The sequence below is a fragment of the Lissotriton helveticus genome, chromosome 3_1 (genome assembly GCF_964261635.1).
Source record: "Lissotriton helveticus chromosome 3_1, aLisHel1.1, whole genome shotgun sequence".
Classification (NCBI taxonomy): Eukaryota; Metazoa; Chordata; class Amphibia; order Caudata; family Salamandridae; genus Lissotriton; species Lissotriton helveticus.
The window spans coordinates 297,375,157-297,388,052 of record NC_136061.1 but is presented as its reverse complement, the minus strand read 5'-3'; the positions used below and the strand labels follow the sequence as shown (position 1 = coordinate 297,388,052).

Here is a 12,896-nt window from a genome sequence, read left to right as displayed (position 1 = left end):
GGTGGCGTCGGTTGCCTCTGCGTCCGTCGTTGTGGTTGCCGGGATGACGTCGAGGCAGCTACTTAGATGCCGCCCTCGCACGCTGAAGTCAGTTCTTTCTTTTTCCCCGCCAGCCAGTGCAGATCCGGGAAGAGCGGTACCTCAGTAAATTTTTTACTAACATTTGCTCGCCTTTTGTCGACTTCTTGTTTTGAGTCTCAGACTCCGAACAGTCAGTCAGTGACGGATCCGCATCGCATGTGCCTCTTTTGCCTGGAGCGCGACTATGACCCCAAGTCGTGCTACGACTGCCGGTCGATGGCGCCCAAAGCTTTGTGAGAGCGGTCCTGAAAGCTGCTTAAACACCGGCAATCGGCTCTGCACCGTTCGAGGTCCCGGGCGAGAGGGAGGTCGAGGGACCGGTCGCAGAGTCACCACCATTCCAAAAAAGTCTTCGCACTCGGGGTCGGATAGGTCGAAGCATAAGAAGAAGTCGAAGAAGCATTGTTGCTCTTCGACTTCTCCTTGTCGGTCAGCCGATCCGATGAGGCATGCGGTGGTGCCACTCCCGCGGCTCGCGCGCGGACCCAAAGGGTTGACTCTGAGTTTCCCTCGCTTTCCGGTACCCAGAGCGACTCCCGCCCAGCTTCGTACGTTCTACGAGGCGATGCATACCATCTTTGGGTGGACCAACCCCCCCTTCGGGCCCCCGCGGACTCAGTTGGGGGGCATAGGTCTTCGCTGCCGGAGGCTCCGGCCCGACGCCGAAGGCCCCCCTTGGATCCAGGCCTGGATCCGGATCGGCGTTGGTTGACCTTGTTATGCCTCCACCGGCGCCGCTTCTGACAGCACTACTACCGCGTTCGACGCCGGTTGGCTCTCCGGATCCGGCGCTGGGTGGCGTTTTTATGCCCCTGTTCACTCCTGTGGTCCCTTTTCAACCAATGGCACCCAGAGGATGATGAGGAGGACTGGGAGGGGTCAAGTGACCCTTTGACTAACCAGTTGGACACTGAGCAGGTCTGGAGAGAGGAACTGGGGGATGCCAGTGCTTTGGACACCTCCCTTGACATGTTGTCTCCTCCTACCATGACTACGGAGGAGGGAGCGACATACGCAGTGGTGTTGCGTAGGGCGACCGAGGCTTTCAACCTTGAGCTTCCTACGGTGGCGGTCAGGACTAACCTCCTGACTGAGGTGCTTCAATCAGTTGCAAGCTCTTCGGAGCCCCTGCTGCCGTTTAATGAGGCCCTCACAGACTTCCTCTTGGGCACGTGGTCCAGGCCCAACACTCGGGCTCCTGTGGACAGGATGATTGCCCGAAGCCACTGCCCGGCTCCGGCTCTGGGCGACCCCACTTTCCTCTCCCACCATCCCACCCCGGAGAGCTTGGTAGTACAAGCTTCCACTTCCAAGAGCGTCTTCCCTACCGCCCCACCGGAAAGGGAATCCAAGAAGCTGGACCACCTTGGCAAGTACATTTTCTCTTCCGCCAGCTTAGGACTGCGGTCCATAAACACCTCTTATCTCTTGTGCCGTTATTCGCACTCAGTGTGGGATACGGTGGCGCAAGTGCTACCTCAGTGTCCGGAGGAGGCCCTGGCAGTGCTCTCCCAGACTGTTGCTGCCGGGAGGGATGCAGCAAAGTTTACGATACGTGGTGGGCTGGACACCGCCGACTCTCTGGGCTACGCCTGGATGAGGTCCACTGGCTTTCTAGGGGATGTCCAGAACACCTTGATGGACATGCCCTTTGATGGCCCTCTCCTTTTTGCAGACAAAGCAGACAACTCCCTAGAGTACTTCAAGGAATCACAGGCTTCGGCCAAGTCCTTGGGCCTCCCCACCTGTCTGGCGCAGTCTGCTTTTCGCCCCTTTCGAGGCTAGAGAAGGGGTGCCCCGCTACATCCCACCCAGAGCCAAAGGCCGCAGCAAGTTTCCCAACATTCGCGCGGCCGGGGAAACAACCGGCGTGGTACCAGGGGCCAGAGGGAGGGCCAGTCCACCAACCCACCCTCTGCAGCAGCCTCCAAACCCTCCTTGTCCGACCTTTCAGGCCCATCAAACGCCAGTGGGCGGCAGGATTCGCCCTCCCCTTCGATACTACCCCTCAAGCCATGCCACCGCGATACCACCGCATGTCTGAGGATCATATGGCCCTTCTCCAGCAGGAAGTTATGGCTTTCTTGGCCAAGGGAGCCATCAAGCGCGTTCCTGTCCCCGAAGTAGGTCGTGGTTGTTACTCCCACTACTTTCTGGTGCCCAAGAAGGACAAGGGCCTTCAACCTCAGGGACGTCAATCGCTTCCTCCAGAGGGAGAAGTTCATGATGTTGACGCTTGCTCAGGTCTTGTCTGCCCTCGACTCGGAACACTAGATGGTAGCGTTGGACTTGCAGGACACTTATTTTCACATCCACGTCCTGCCAGCCCACTGGCGTTACCTGCGGTTCATGGTAGGCCACGACCACTTTCAGTCTACTGTGCTCCCCTTTGGCCTTACCAGTGCCCTTCGGGTGTTCACGAAAGTGATGGCGGTGGTCGCAGCTCATCTGCGCAGATCAGGGGTTTCAGTCTTCCCCCCCCCCCAGCTCGACGACTGGCTGTTGAAGGTGGGCTTGCCCCAGGCAGTCGTCTCCCAAATCCAGACTACAGCCGACCTCCTTCATTCGCTGTGGTTCTCCATCAATGTGCCGAAGTCGCACCGGATTCCCTCTCAGAAGCTCCTCTTCGTCGGAGCGGTTTTGGACACAATGCGGTTTCAGGTCTATCCTCCCGAACAGTGAGTCTGGGATAGTCGGGCTATGATTCCGATCTTTCAGCCTCTGTACCGGATTTCGGTCAGAATGACCCTGAGGCTGCTGGGCCATATGGCCTCCTGCATCCTGCTGATCGATCATGCCAAGTGGCATATGCAGGCTCTGCAGTGGGACCTGAGGTTTCAGTGGGCGCAGCATCAGGGGAATCTGCCCAATTGCATCCAGATCTTGGATTTCACTGCAGAACAACTGCAGTGGTGGCTCATGGACCAGGATTGGGTCAATGGCAGATCCCCCCCTTCCCCAACCAGACCACACTGTGGTGACAGATGCATCTCTTCTGGGATGGGACGGCCACATGGGGGAGGCGGAGATGAGAGGCCTCTGGTCTCCGGCGGAGTCCAGGCTTCATATCAACCTTCTGGAGCTCCGGGCGATTCGTCTTGCGCTGAAAGAATTCCTTCCCTTGTTCCGGGTAAGAGTAGTGCAGGTGTTCACCGACAACACTACTGCCTTGTGGTACTGCAACAAACAGGGCGGGTGTGGTCATGGACCCTATGTCAGGAGGCCCTCCGCCTCTGGACATGGCTGAAACTTCAGGGCATACCCCTGGTGGTTGAACACCTGGCGGGTTCTCTGAACGCCAGAGCGGACAAACTCATCCGCAAGTCCATGATGGATTACAAATGGTGTTTTTACTCGGAGGTGGTGCAAGGTCTCTTTCGACAGTGGGGAGAGCCTTGGTTAGATCTATTCGCCACCGAGGAAAATGCGCAGTGTCAACAATTCTGCACGTTGGAATTTTCGAGGCGGAACTTGCTCTGCAATGCTTTTCGTCGCAAGTGGAGTTGCGGTCTGTTGTACGCCTTTTCGCCTATACCACTCCTGCCCAGAGTGCCGAAGAAGATCAGGGGGATCCTCTTCTGGAGGATCTTCTGTCGCAGCAGCCGGGGACGGTCCTCCACCTGAACCTGTCTAGTTTCCACCTCCTTGCATGGAGATTGAGCGGCGGCAGTTGACATCTTTCGACCTGCCTCCTGAAGTCTGTGACGTAATCTTGGCATCCAGGCGTCCCTCCACTAAGACGGTATACGCCTGCCTGTGAAACAAATTTGTGGGATGGTGCACAGCAAAGGCTGTGGATCCCCTTTCTGTCCCGCTTTCTGAAGTGCTCTTATTCCTTCTCTTTTTAGCCCAGCAGGGCTCTGCTCTGGGCACCATCATGGGCTACCTTTCAGCCATCTCTGCCTTCCTTCGGTGGCCAGACCAGCCCTCTCTTTTCAAGTCCCTGGTAGTTAACCATTTCTTAAAAGGCTTAACACATCTTTTTCCTCCAATCCCCTTCGTTATGCCTCAGTAGGACTTGAACCTTGTACTAACTCATTTAATGTGCGCTCCCTTTGAGCCACTTCATAAATGTCCCTTACGTCTCTTGACACTTAAAACTGCTCTCCTGGTAGCCATTACTTCTGCTAGAAGGGTGAGTGAGCTCCAGGCTCTTTCTTCAAAGCCTCCTTTCCTGTCTGTTCATCCGGACAAGGTGGTTCTCTGGACCCGTCCGTCCTTTCTTCCTAAGGTGCTCACTGCCTTCCCCATCGGGCAGACCATTACTTTGCCCACCTTCTTTCCGCCTCTGCATCCTTCGAAGGAGGACCCAAAACATGCGCTATCTGGATCGCACAAAACAGTTCCGGGTGGATAATAACATTTTTGTTGGCTACATGGGCGCAAAGAAGGGTTGAGCCGTACACAAACGCACCATTTCTCGATGGGTCGTGTTGTGTATTAAGGCTTGTTATAGTCTGGCTAAAAAGGAGCCTCCAGTCGGACTACGCGCCCATTCCACCAGGGCGACGGCAGCCACTACTGCCTTGGGAAGAGGAGTTCCTCTGAATGACATCTGTCAGGCAGCCACGTGGGCATCGCTGTACAATTTCACCAGACACTACTGCCTGGACAGCCAAGTCTGGAGAGATGGCTTCTTTGGCCGTTCTGGTCTCCAGGATTTTCTGTTGTGATCTTGGTTCGCAGACCCACCACCGGGGTTGGTATTGCTGGGTTATCTATTCTAAGGTAAGGAATCTATAACTAATGTGTTTCGTTCAGATGCACAAGTTACTTACCTTCGGTACAATATATCTGTAAGAAACGTTAGTTAGTTATAGATTCCTTACCGCCCCATCTATCCTCCCCGTTCTGCGAACTGATTTCTAGGGTTATGGTTCTCCTTTCAGGGCCCTAGTTTTGTGCACCAGTTGTCAGTGTCTTGCATGGCTCTGCGTTCCTGACGTGGAAAGTCGTGTACAGAACTGACGTTAGTGCGCGAGGGCTGCGTCTAAGTAGCTGCCGTGACGCCACCTTCCGATGCGCGGAGGTACTGCTGACGAAAAAACTTTCCGGATACAGTCTGACGCCTGGGGGTAATTCTTACAGATATATCGTTACCGAAGGTAAGTAACTTGTGCTTTAAAGCAGGCCTTGCTTATTTATCGGACTGTTGCTTTTTCATACCATAGCAGCTGCTCACAAGAACTCTGGATATCAGCTCATGATGGTGCCCTATCTTTGCAACCCTATCTGTCTGTCATTCCTTCTTTATTTCCTTTCTTTCATTCTCTTCTCTTCCCTTTTTATTGTTCTTTCTGTGTTTTTCTTTCTCTCTCCTCTCTTCCTGATTTACTACTTTTTTCCGTCTTTGTTGCCTTATTTCTTTTGTGCCTCTTTCCTCTTGTATTTCTTTGCTTCTTTCTACTTTCTTTCTTTGCTTTTTCTTACTTTCATTCTTTCTTTCCTTCCTTCCCTTTTTCTTTCCTTCCTGCGTTCCTTTTTCTTTCCTTTTTCTTTCTAGCCTTCCTTTCTTTTCTTTCCTTCTTTCCTTTTACTCACCTTTTTCCCCTTCTTACCTTTCCTTTTTCGTTTTGTTCTTTCTTTCCTTTCTTGCTTTTATCTTTCTTTCTTACCTTCCTTCCGTGGTTCTGTCATTCACTTTTTTTTCTCCCAGCCACTCCAACAGGCATCAAGGGACAATGCTTTGGCCCACTTCAGCCGCTGGCTGACTTGACTATGAGTTATGGCTTGCTGCCCTTTCACAAGGAGCACATCGACACACAAAGTGGTTCCCAGGGAGTACTATGGCAATATGTGCTTCTTAAGACCAAGACAACATTTTTGCCTTTAGCCAATGTTTTTGTTTAGATTTATGAAGGCCCTGCAAAGCAAAACAAGAATTGCCAAAAGGTTGACTGATAACACCAGACCTAATGGCTTTGCCAGTGCTTATTGCAAGTGTGATCCATGCACAAGCTCCTCCCCCTTGCCCCCCTCATATCCCCCAGCCATCATTACGAGTTGGGGCCAGTTTTGCTGTTGTAATAACATACAGTATAGGTATTATTGGGTTCTTTACTACCACCCTATTCTCACCCGCTCAAAATGAGGTCCTGACGTGTGTATTGCCATCATAGGTCATTCACGGGTCTAAAAATAATCTGCTTTGTGCTAAAAACGGATGGTAGAACATCCTGATGTATAGGTTGGAGGAGACAAACGTTCCCTCATTTCTAGACGAAGTGCTAAATCAGAAGGAAAATCCATCAGTTAAATATATTCCACAGTACTCATCAGTGGATTCTCCAAGTGCAGTAAAGTCATTCTACGATAGTAGCCAGATGGCAACGCACATTACCTTTTCCAGAGACTACATCTGGGATTCAATCTATATGGTCATTTTTCCACTGATTCCCTTAGTGGTCTCTGCTGGATGATCAATGTATCTACTCAATTCAAATTATTTTTTCAGTTAACCATCGCAGTGTACTGGAACTGCTGTGCATAATAAAAAGAAGCAACAGGCACAGCCTAATTAAATCAAAAAAGCATGTACTATTGTACATAATCAATTTCTGAAGCAGTTAGATCATGGGAAAGGGTGCAAGCTTCAGCAGAGGGTGTGTAGCCAACAGGCTTGGTGCAGCCTTTCAAGTTATGAGTTTGATAAAATGACTACTATCTAATTAGGTAATTATATCAGCGTTTATTTAGGTGTCTCCAAACATTCCAGTTTGTGAAGGGCACTATATAAATAATTGATATTAGCATTGTAGTCCTCTCACTACAGCTGTTGTGCATTTTGGGAGCTTTTTATATGATTTCTTATATAATGGTTGCTCAGAGGTGGCATTGATTTTGCGATTTATTTTCAAGGAGCTGAGGGGGGGTATAGTGTGCGCACTTTCTGCTTTTTTATTCCCATATTTTTAACAGTTTTTGCATAATGAGTCAGCTCTGAAAGTGAAAGCAGCTCTGAAAGTATAGAAACTAGGAGTGAACAGAAAAAGGATCCCCGGTGAGTGTAATATGTAAGAACTACAGTTTGCAGTCACATCACAAGGTCTACTACAGGCATACTTAAATGGGAAATGATTACAAATGTACATTGGCATAACCAGCACAATGCAAAAATGTATGTGCTGACCTTCTCTGGAGGCTGTAGCTCAGCCATCTAACAATTTAACTGAATGTGAAAGTGACAATGTGTCCTTCCATACTCTCCAAACATAGCCAATCAAACAGATTAAAAAATACTTCACTTCTTTTATGAATGAATGAATAAAAAGTTTGGGACAAGTTCTTTCTCTAAGGATTTGGTCAAGCTGTGCTGCCTTGACCTTGTAGATTTTTGGACAGCCCTGTGTGTATTTCTCCAACTAGCCAAACAATCATACAAGCCCACTGGAGGTGCTTCCTTCTGCTTGATGTTTACCATCATCTCAACCAGTCACTGATGCCAGTTGTATACCCGAATATGCATCTCCATTCTAAGTGAGATTTCCTATCACCTGTCTGGTGATGGCAGCGTGAGTTTAATCCGTTGCACATACTTTTATTTCTACCTCTGTGCATGTGGGAAGACTGCCCCAAACTCTTTCTCATAAAAGGTCCTTAAGTCCACTTATTTGGGGTCCTTGAATTAAGGAGGCCCTTTGATGGGCGTGAGAGGGGAACTAATTTGTGTTGAGTTGGTGATATCCATCTCAGACATCCCAGCCTGCATAGACAAACTCTCTTGCCTATCCTACCAAAAACAGTGGGTGGAGAGGTCTACAGTCCAATACATTTTGTCTTTCAGGCCATTTTTACATTGTTGAATGAAACCCACCCTTCACCATTTTCTTGTGTTGTGGTCATCTCTCCTGATAGTGGCTCTCTGAGGGAGGCCAATGAACATCACACCAGTGCAAGTCAGTACTCTTATTGTGAACATTGGGCAAGGAACCAAACAATGATCTTCAGGCTTTACAGGGTGTACTGATATGGTGAATACACTTACCCTTGATATCCCCAGAGATGCATGATAGCCATACAACTTTATTAGACAGAAAGGCCCCCAGTCTTGCAAGAAGATGCATTATCAAGGTGCTATCCTCATAACGAGGGAGATGCTAGGAGATCCCAGGACATCGGAAAGGGACATGGCTGTCTCTCTTTGCCCGAAGGTGTTCTCCTTTGGTGAATCTCAAACGAAGCAGAAGAAAAGCCAGGAAAAGCACTTCAGTATTCAAACTAGTGGGAGGTGACAAGGCTCTCTGATGGTTTGGTATCTGAGTCCAGAATGGAGCCATTTTACTGCATGTTGACAACTAGGTGGCCAAGTGCTATTCATACAGCCAAGGTGGTGCTCCATAGCAGAAGTTGGTTATATAATTCGGGGTAAGAGTACTGCTGTTGCAGCTGGAATGCTTGCATTTCTGCAGGTATAAACAACAGGGCCCGCAGGCATGGCTATCAAAGAAAAACATAATGTAAACCCTAATTTTTAATGATATACAAAGGGAGATCATGTTGAGAAGTGTATGTTCGAGGAATGGGTGTTGTAGATACACATGCTTTGCATACTCCTGCCATCTAGTGTTGGGTCTGGATGTTTGCAAGTTGTTTTTCTTCGAAGAAGTCATTACAGTCACAAGGTAAGGTGACTCCTTTCGGTGATCATACACATGGGCATTGACTCCATTGTTAGATAGTTTTTTTCTGACATCAGGTTTGGACGTGTATTGCTGCTCTTCGGTTCGAAACGGTTCTTCGGGTTCCCCTCGGTGTGCAATCCACTATACCCTTTACGATATTATTTTCGTACACGTTTATCTGTTCTCAGTGTATCAAATCGGTTAACAATCTTTACATCTTCAGTTGAAAACTTTGTGGGTGGCCCTCATGCTTAGCCGCATTAGTCCAGCCTTCTGCTCATGGAACAAACTCTGTTTCAATTCTGTCCATTGCGCCACGCCAAGTACCCTCGCACCGACTACCTACATCAAGTCCGTAACTTGTGCCTCTCACCGGAGCACAAGGAGGAAGACAGCGACACCTGTAAATCGTTTAGGTAGAAGGAAACTCTACGGGCTCAACACTGAGAAATGCAACACCAAAGCATTCAACACACTCCGGATAGCTTTGGCGAAGAATCAGAAAATAAAGAGGTCGGCGGCAGAAGAATAGGACTTCTCTGTTCCAGAGTCGCATTCTGAACTCAAGATTGACTTGGAGTCCAAAGACATACCTCCGGGACAAGGTGCCGGGAGTACTATAGACCCTTTGCCCCACAAAACATCTTACAAAAAGAATAAGGCTATGGCACCACCTCTGCCCTCTGGCCAAGGTCGGCACTGAGACAATGTTTCCGACTCCACGCCCTCTGGCTCAGCCCCAAAACAAATCGCCATGCCTTCCGGCTCGGAACTGAGTTGGCAGAAACACTCCATTCCGAAGGACAAATCTGGTTCGGAGCCAAAACCCTCCGCTCCGAAAGACAAGTACTTCAGAGCCGAAACCACAACTCTCAAAGCAAAGACTATCTCGACAACGAAGCCTTCAGTGCTGAAATCGAAGGACAACCTCTCCGAGACTCAAGAACCAATTTTAGACCTTTTTAAAGACAAATTGGATCCTAAACAAAAGAAAATGTGTATCAATCCTGATACAGGACACATTTTGGCTAAGACACCAGCCAAACGGAAACTTCCTTCAGAGGACCCTGCCTATAAGATTGCTCTAAAGAAGAAAAAAGACATGGCTACCAACCCTGCGTATGCTACCCCACAATCTCCTCCCCCTCCAAAATCTTCTCCACAATTGCCAATTCTAGATCTTTTACACATAACACCTCAAGGATCTCCTCCTACACAACCTGAAGGGGATGATATTGATGATGAACACACATTTATTGTAGATTAATGGAATGATTCCACCATTGACCCTCCATTAAATAATGTTCCAGAGCTGAACCCTGCAAAGCAATTCCCACCAGACGATAATGTGGCTTATCAAGAGCTTATTGCTAGAGCAGCAGAGTATCATGGAGTTGCACTACATAAGGAATCTTTAGAGAAAGATTTTTTGTTTGAAACATTAGGATCCACACATAGGTCAAGCCGAAGTCTCCCTATGTTAAGGAGAATGATAAGACATTCAGATGATATATTTAAAGACCCCGTGCAAGCACGTATTTTACCTCCCAGAGTTAGAAAACAAGCATCCTGGGACTGGTTTCTGGCTAATCAGCTGTCATCAGCCAGGCTAGCTTGAATCCAGTGGCTAAGTGAGCAAGGGACCCACATTTGCGTATATCCTGCCAACTTAGGGCGAACAAAGCGATACCAAAGTGGGAAGGGTATACCCAGACCTGGGTCCCGTGCTCACTATGCCACGGCCATGACTGAACTGAGGTGGCAGAGTGGGCTAAAGAACGGTGGTGGATTAAACCCAGATCTTTTGACTGGGTGTGAGTGTTTGATTGGTTCAGAAGCTCCGTCCATCACCACCCCTTTTGTACCGCTTTGGCCGCCAGAAACCGGTCCTCCGAAGCTTGTTTCCGGTCCAGGGAAGAAATGGCTTGGCAGTTCGGGCTGGACTGTTCCCATGAGGCACAGGGTCAGACTGATTTGCATATGGCCATGACTGAACTGGGGTGGCAGAGTGGGTTGAAGAACGGTGATGGATTAAACCCAGATCTTTTGACTGGGTGTGATTGTTTGATTGGTTCAGATGCTCCGTCCATCACCACCCCTTTTGTACCGCTTTGGCCACCATAAGTGTGGCAGGGTATGCTCAGACGTGAGTCCCTTGCTCACTTTGCCACTGGATTCAAGCAAGCCGGGCTGAAGACGGCTGTAATGCCAGAAACCGGTCCTCGGAAGCTTGTTTCCGGTCCAGGGAAGGCATGGCTTGGCAGTTCGGGCTGGACTGTTCCCATGAGGCACAGGGTCAGACTGATTTGCATATGGCCATGACTGAACTGGGGTGGCAGAGTGGGCTAAAGAACGGTGATGGATTAAAACCAGATCTTTTGACTGGGTGTGAGTGTTTGATTGGTTCAGATGCGCCGTCCATCACCGATCCTTTTGTACCGCTTTGGCCGCCATAAGTGTGGCAGGGTATGCTCAGACGTGAGTCCCTTGCTCACTTTGCCACTGGATTCAAGCAAGCCGGGCTGAAGACGGCTGTAATGCCAGAAACCGGTCCTCGGAAGCTTGTTTCCGGTCCAGGGAAGGCATGGCTTGGCAGTTCGAGCTGGACTGTTCCCATGAGGCACAGGGTCAGACTGATTTGCATATGGCCATGACTGAACTGGGGTGGCAGAGTGGGTTGAAGAACGGTGATGGATTAAACCCAGATCTTTCGACTGGGTGTGAGTGTTTGATTGGTTCAGATGCTCCGTCCATCACCACCCCTTTTGTACCGCTATGGATCAATTGGGCAGAGATATTTGCCTATGCTTTTCCACCTTTCCCACTCCTTCTGTTTCTGGTTCGAAAGCTCGAACATCGCTCACACTGATACTAGTAGCTCCCACAAGGGCCCGCCAACCATGATACACCACACTCTTGGAACTCTCAGTGGTTCCACATCAAAAGCTGCATCTCAATTCCACCCAAAACCGTGGAGAAATCCACCCAAACCCCAAGGAGCTCAAATTAGTGAGTTGGCTCCTGTAGTCCCAGACTTTGGATACTTGCAATTTCCTCGAGACTGCATGCATATTCTAAAAGAAGCAAGAAAGCCCACTACCATATCTTTTTATGCAGCAAAACGGAAATGATTTGTTATCTATTGTAATACCAACAATATTAATCCTCTAGATTCTTCTATTCAAAACATTATTCGTTACCTTCTACACCTACAGCAAACTAGTATAGCTTACACATCTATTTGATTGCACCTTGCATTAGTAGCTGCTTATTTGCAAAACAGTCAGCATTTATCTTTGTTCAAAGTTCCTGTGATTAAAGCCTTTATGGAGGGCTTAAAAGGAGTAATACCACCCAGAATACCTCCGGCACCAGTATGGAATCTTAACATTGTACTTGCAAGATTCATTGGTTCACCCTTTAAACCATTGCACGATTGTCCTTTACAGCTCCTTTCATGGAAGGTTACCTTCCTCGTTGCAATCACTTAATTAAGGAGAGTTGGTGACCTACAGGCATTAACCTCAGAAGAACCCTTCTTTCAAGCTTCATAAAGATAGGGTTATTTATCCCACCAACCCAAAATTCCTCCCTAAAGTAGTTTCTGCGTTTCATCTTAACCAATCAGTTGAGTTACCTGTGTTCTTCACTCAACCTGATTCTGTAGCAGAATGAGCTCTTCACACATGTGATGTCAGAAGATCGTTATTGTATTATATCGAAAGGACAAAAGATTTTCTAAAATAAAGCGCCTGTTTGATGCATTTGCACCAGCTCACAAAGGCAATCCTAACTCTAAATCTAGCATTTCAAGATGGATTGAAAAATGCATTCAAACTTGCTATGCAAAGCTAAAAGAACTTTATCTATACACCCTAGACCACATTCCACTTTCAAAGTAGGGGCATCTATGGCTTTTTTAGGGAACATTCCTATAGCTGATATCTGTAAACAGCGACATGGTCTACACCACACACATTTACCAAACACTATTGTGTGGATGTGTTAGCATGCCAGCAAGCCAATTTAGGGCAACCAGTGCTAAAGACACTTTTTCAGACAAGTTCAACATCTACTGGTTAGCCATCACTTTGGAAGAATACTGCTATATAGTCTATGCAGAGCATGTGTATCTACAACACACATGCCTCGAAAGGATTATGTTACTTATCCAGTAAGCATCTGTTCTTGGCA

The 12,896-nt window shown here is 48.4% G+C and overlaps 1 protein-coding gene across 3 annotated transcripts in view; it reads left to right on the top strand.

Moving 5' to 3' along the window:
* Window positions 1–12,896, top strand: part of DHX40 (DEAH-box helicase 40) — a 418,899-nt gene that overhangs the window by 238,401 nt on the left and 167,602 nt on the right. The gene's annotated exons all lie outside the window — the stretch shown is intronic.